Below are 6,000 nucleotides of genomic sequence, written 5' to 3'. Positions count from 1 at the left end.
GAATAATGAACTGTGATTAACTGAAAATCAAGAGAAGAGGAGAAAAAGTGTCACGTCTGAAAAGCACTCGAAGACCTAAGGCTGTGGGACTCCAGCAAAAAGTGAGAGTTGATTTTATGAAGAAAACCTGAAAGAGTGTGAACAACGTTGTAACATTGAGCACCTTTAAGGGTGTCACATGCTTGTCAGGAGGCCAAGCAGTCTTGGAGTTGGGACCCAAACTGGTTGAAAGAAGAACATGTTTTGAAGAGTTTTCAGCTGACAAAACTTTAATTTCTTCTTGTGCAGGACATCAACCAAACCACACCAACCAAGAACAATGGCAGACATGTTTCTTAAATAGGGAAGGAACTAAATTGGAAGAAACCATTTTTAAAAGGCTGTTAAGCTTCACAATAAGAAGAAAAGGAAAATTTGGTTTAAACAAACAATTACATAAGAAATACTTTTACCAATCAATCCAAACAAATACTCAAACTCAATAAAGAAAACACCATGCATCAGATCAACCTCCCCCCCTTCAATTATCCAATGGTGCAGTCCTGTACACACCTGCTTGGAGAGTGAAACAGCAGATGTGAGTATTTCACAATATTTTCACTCCTTAATCCATGAAATGTCTTTTTATGAATAGTTAAACAAAAACAAAATATTGTAAAGAGAAATAAATTTACCTTTTTACAAAAATGAAAACAAGATGTGGTCAACCAAAGAACCACAACCTAAACAAATCCACTTCACCCAAAACAACAAAAATAAACCAATGTAGAAAACCAGATGCTGTGTTTAGCTGCTACTTTGGCCAATATACGGGTAACAATGGGTATTTCACACTTCATCCTTGACAGGATACAGTTTGAGATATCAAAAAAAAAACTCAACCCCAAAAAAGAACATGTAACACGAGACATACATTTCAGCAGAGGGTCACATCAGTGGCTGGGGTCACATGAAGTCATACGAAACATAAGTTGTGTATGTATGTTTATCAACGAGCGGGGGAACAGTTCTTGTGTGCCTTTTCGCCATAAAATCCAGGGGAGATTTGATTGGGGGGGAGGCCGAATCTAGAATAACACTTGTTTTGAGAAAAGGCTACACAGGAATTTTCCGTCAGCCTTAAGTCTTTTCTTGCTGGCTCTACGTGGCGAACCCAACATTTCAAATTTGTTGGACTTTTCCGCCTTGAAGCGAGCATGCACATCCAAGATATTATCCCATCTCACCTTTGAGTTCAACCACCACAGCCAGCCTGCATTCACTTGCACCCAGCATACGGCTCATCTCCCAATCATGCTCGTTCACAGCCTCTGTGAGGGCATCAACCGCTGTTGGCAGCCTGATCAATGCCCAAATTGCCGCCAAAATCCTCTGTAATTGTACATACATCAGGTGTCCTCCAAATCCAAACAGGATAAATCCCAGTATTGTAAAACCAAAAAACAAACATCTTCGATATGCTCTACTGACAGCATTGTAAAACACACCATCCTCCAAGCCTTCCAGGTGTCCATGGTGTACCCCACTAAGTATGTCCCTGCAGGACAGGAAGGGGTTTCCTTTTCCCCGTCTTCCAGTTGAGAAAATGATCAATTGCATTGAGAAACCAGCTGACCAGATCCATTGTTTGAGTTCAGGTGATATGAAGAGAGAACTCAGAAAAGACAAGACACAGCAAAGCAGGGACAGATCAGGGAGTTGCAGAGGAGCAGGAAAATGCGACAGCCTCCTTAGAGAGGCAGAAAACCACCTTGACAAAACAATTTTAAGAATGAATGACAGACAGAAATCTTACTTTTGCAAATTTCACAGAAAATTTCAGTGTAATTGCCCTTCCCTCGGGTTCTGTAAACCAGACGTTTCTCATAGTGGACAATTATGTAGATTCTTATACATAAAATTATTGATGATCACATCAGAGATAAAAAAAATTTTTTAGCGTCAAATCACCCTGACAACGTTACAATGTTTTTGTTTGATAAAATATATTATTTTATATATTTATTAACTATGAAAAGAATTGCAATCCATCTGTTTAGGATAAAACCCCAAACTGAAATTTTCTGTGAAATCTGCAAAAGAAAGATTTCTGTCTGTCAGTCATTCTTAAAATTGTTTTGCCAAGGTGGTATATCAAATCCAATAAATTAGGATAGAAGCAAGTTTGCATGAATTACAGCTAAGGGGAAACTCATGGGTCATTTATTTGGGTATATATAAAAAGAAACTTAGCTCTCTGCATACCAGGAGCCAAAAATGATGGAGAACCTTTTAGTTTGTATGCTCCACTTATCTGGAATCGTCTTAGACAACTGTAAAAGAGCTGAAACCCTAAGTTTCTGTTAACCAAGGTTAGAAACCTATTTGTGTAGTGTATTCTTTGAGTGTCCTTTTCAAATATAAGTAGCTTTACCTTATAAAAACAGCATAAAACTAAAACTGACCATTATGTTGAATTATTTGGAGCCCTGAGGTTGTTTCTCCAAAACAAGCCGGTCTCATCTAGGCGTAACCAGATACAATGACACGAAGTATGCTACTGATGTCCAGTCTGCTCCGTAGCTTTGTTTTGGGTGCTCTAACCGCAGGAAATAGGATGCGGGTTAGAGTTATAGATAGGATGCGTCTTGACCTGAATTAACATGTGTCAAGAGGCACGCGCCGACTGATGTAATTGGGAGAGAATACCCCAATTTTTTTATATTTTTTAAAATAAAACATCACTCAGACTCTGATCATCAATAAATTATAGAAATATTTTTTTCTGTGCGGCCCGGTACCAAATGACTGAAAGACCGGTACTGATCCGCGGCCCCGTGGTTGGGTACCGCTGATGTAAAGCACTTTGAATTTTCTTGGTACTAAAATGTGCTATATAAATAAACTTGCCCTGCCTTACAGTAAAAACCAAAAAAACAAAAGCAAGAGGGTTCAACGGTTATGTGAGAGACTGTTGATTCTTTTCCTTTGAAGCAATGTTTGGGATTATCTTCTCAACTGTAAATAAAACAAGCGACTCATTGCGTCTAATCAACAACTCTATAATAAATATTGTCACTGTGTGCTATGGTTTAGTAAAATCAACAGAAAAAAAACCTTGGATGACCAATATGGCCTTTTATTTTATTTTGTTCAGAAAGAGATGAACAAAAGGGTCAACAACACGCATGTTGCTGCCCTTTGCATCTTCTTCAGCTTGCATATGTCATCCTTCAAGCTCTGGGATTGTTCACAAGAGCGGTAGTTCAAAATCTGACACTGAAAGCTGTTTCTCTTTCCTTCACCCCCTTTTATCTGTGTCCCCTTCAGAGAACAGCAGCAGCAGTAGTACATAATTCTTCAGTAGCAACACAAAACCACACAAATTCCTGCTGCTGGTGTGTTTAAACACTAATTCGCCCTCTGTGGAATCTCTTAGTCTGTGGCAGACATAAAGATGCAACTGAGCTGTTCAGAAAATTATAATTGTGCAATTGATCCTTTTTTTCTTATGAGATACAAGAAGGGATTTGCAGGACAACACAAGGCAAATATGCATATATAATTTCTATTATTTTTATTTGATAACTGGCTTATTTCTCAACTATACATACACTCTCTTTATTAGCTTTCCATACCAAAACGTAGACAGATGAGTACAAATACCAAACACATAATTATAATAATTAATTAATTTCCTAATTTTTCCCTGACTTATTTCCTTTTAAAACTTCAATACACATTGTACATAAGAATATTTTTTACAATATACAGAACCCCTAAAATCCCTTTATATTTCTAACAGTATGGGGATAATTATGATATTAGATTTCTAAGCATCAATCAAGTAATAAAAAGCAAAATTTTTACTCATCAGGTCAATTCTCTGAGTAACATTTATAAACCTAAAATGACATAAAAAATCTATAAAAAAAAATTGTGAAACTGTTGCTTTTCAAGCTAAAATAACCCCAGTGCCTTTTCTGGGCTGTATTTTTTTATTTATTTTAATTTTTTTTTTTGTCCTTAGACATTGTAATGCTGATGAAGGTTCTCAGTCATCCAGGTCATAGTCATTCCGTAAAAATTCAAAAAATATCCACTGGACTTGGTTTTCAAGATTTTAAGACGTTTCGCCACCTCTCCAGGAAGCTTTAAGAAAGCTTTAAGAAAGCTTCCTGGAGAGGTGGCGAAACGTCTTCAAATCTCTTCAAATCGTCTTCAAACCTTGAAAACCAAGTCCAGTGGTTATTTTTTGAATTTTTACGGGATAGACATTGTAATCAAACTTAATAAGCATCCAAACTTCAAAAAAGTATGACCGTTGTTATAATTCAGCTTCAAACTGCTGTTATGTGCTTCGGGCACATTAGGATTTTTGTCTATTTCTTTTCTTTGTTTTCTTACAGACTTTAGTTGAAGGATCTTTTGTTAATATATTTTGGGATTCTTTTAGCGAGTTAATTACGTTAATTTGTGGTGCTGTCGTCCGCCTATAAATAGGCTGGCTTTCAGCATGTTGGGCGTTCCTTTTCCAACTTCGTTTGGACGCCGCTTTCCACCTGCTTCCATTTGTTCCATCGTGCGCGGTGCGCACTTGTCTTGTCGCTGCGGCCTGCAGCGGACGTTCCAGCCTGCCATGCGGTATTTTTGTTAACTGTTTCTTACTTTTTTCTTGAGGTTTTTGGCCTGGCGGGACCGGTTGTCCTGTTTTCGATTTTTCTTTTGCTTAGGTTATTTTTGGCCTTTAGTCCGGTACCAGTAGGGGCTTCGACGGCCCTGTATAGGGTTGGCCCCCTGCTGTACCGTTTTATTCTGTTTAATCGGCCTGCCAGGTCCAACTTTCTGTTGTTACTTTGGGTTTCTATTTTTACCTTTTGGGGCACGGGATTTGAGGGCCTTTAACTCTTTTTCTCTTCGCAGAAAATCTGAAGAAGCCGAACCAAGAAAAACTAATCGAAGAGAATTGATAAATAAAATAACTTTTTTGAACCCTCACCTTTTGTCTCGTGTCCTCAAATATGTTGTGTCCTTGGTGGACGTAACATATTTATGGGGGCTTGTCTAAACAACGTTTGCCTTTAGTGTCCCCGAAAATGTTGTGTCCTTGGTGGACGTAACATATTTATGGGGGCTTGTTTAAACAAAGTGTGCTTTTGGAGACAGGTCGTGTCCTACGGTTGGTTCTTGTTTGTTGGCGGTTGTGCTGGGTTTGTGTGTGTTTTTGCGCAGCTGACGCGCGTTGCGCGGATTAGTTAGAGCATTCGGTTCTGGTGGTGCTGTAGCTTTGTTTGTGCAGAGGTGTTCCTGATTTGGTGTGGCTTGATTCCAGGGGTAGACATGGAGTTTGACCTGGATGAGTTTGTTCGAGGGCCCACGTTGGATACTTTGCGTAACTGCACAAAGGATCAGTTGCTGTTAATAGCCGAGCATTTCAAGGTTACCGTAGATAAACGCGTTAAGAGGGGAACAGTTGAAGCTGAGTTGTTAGAAGCGCTGGTGCAGATAGGAATTTTTCCTGCTACAGTTTTACCGAAAACTCCTGTTGGATCGCCATCGAAGGCTTCGTTGAAAGATGACCCGGTGCGTTTGAAGGAACTGGAAGTTGAATTGGGTCGGCTTGCTTTGAGAGAAAAGGAGCTGCATCTTGAACAGCGACGATTAGAGATACAAGCCGAACTGCGTTTGAAGGAACTCGAGCTTGGTGCTGAGTCTTCACAACCCAAATCGAATGATTTTGACGTGAGTAGAAATGTTCGCCTGGTTCCTCCATTTAATGAGCGGGATGTTGATAAATACTTTACCTTATTTGAAAGAGTAGCACTCACTCTCAAGTGGCCCAAAAATGTGTGGACTTTGTTGTTACAGTGTGCATTAAGTGGCAAAGCGCAGGAGGCATATGCGTCTCTTTCTGTGGCTGATAGCCTTGATTTTGAAAAAGTTAAAAGTGCTGTTTTGAGGGCATATGAACTAGTACCGGAGGCTTATCGTCAGAAATTTCGTAAGTTAAAAAAACGCTAC

Source organism: Cyprinodon tularosa, unplaced genomic scaffold (assembly GCF_016077235.1).
Source record: "Cyprinodon tularosa strain WSP-4 unplaced genomic scaffold, ASM1607723v1 ctg112, whole genome shotgun sequence".
Taxonomy (NCBI): Eukaryota; Metazoa; Chordata; class Actinopteri; order Cyprinodontiformes; family Cyprinodontidae; genus Cyprinodon; species Cyprinodon tularosa.
The sequence above is the reverse complement of the archived record's forward strand: the minus strand, read 5'-3'. Positions refer to the sequence as shown.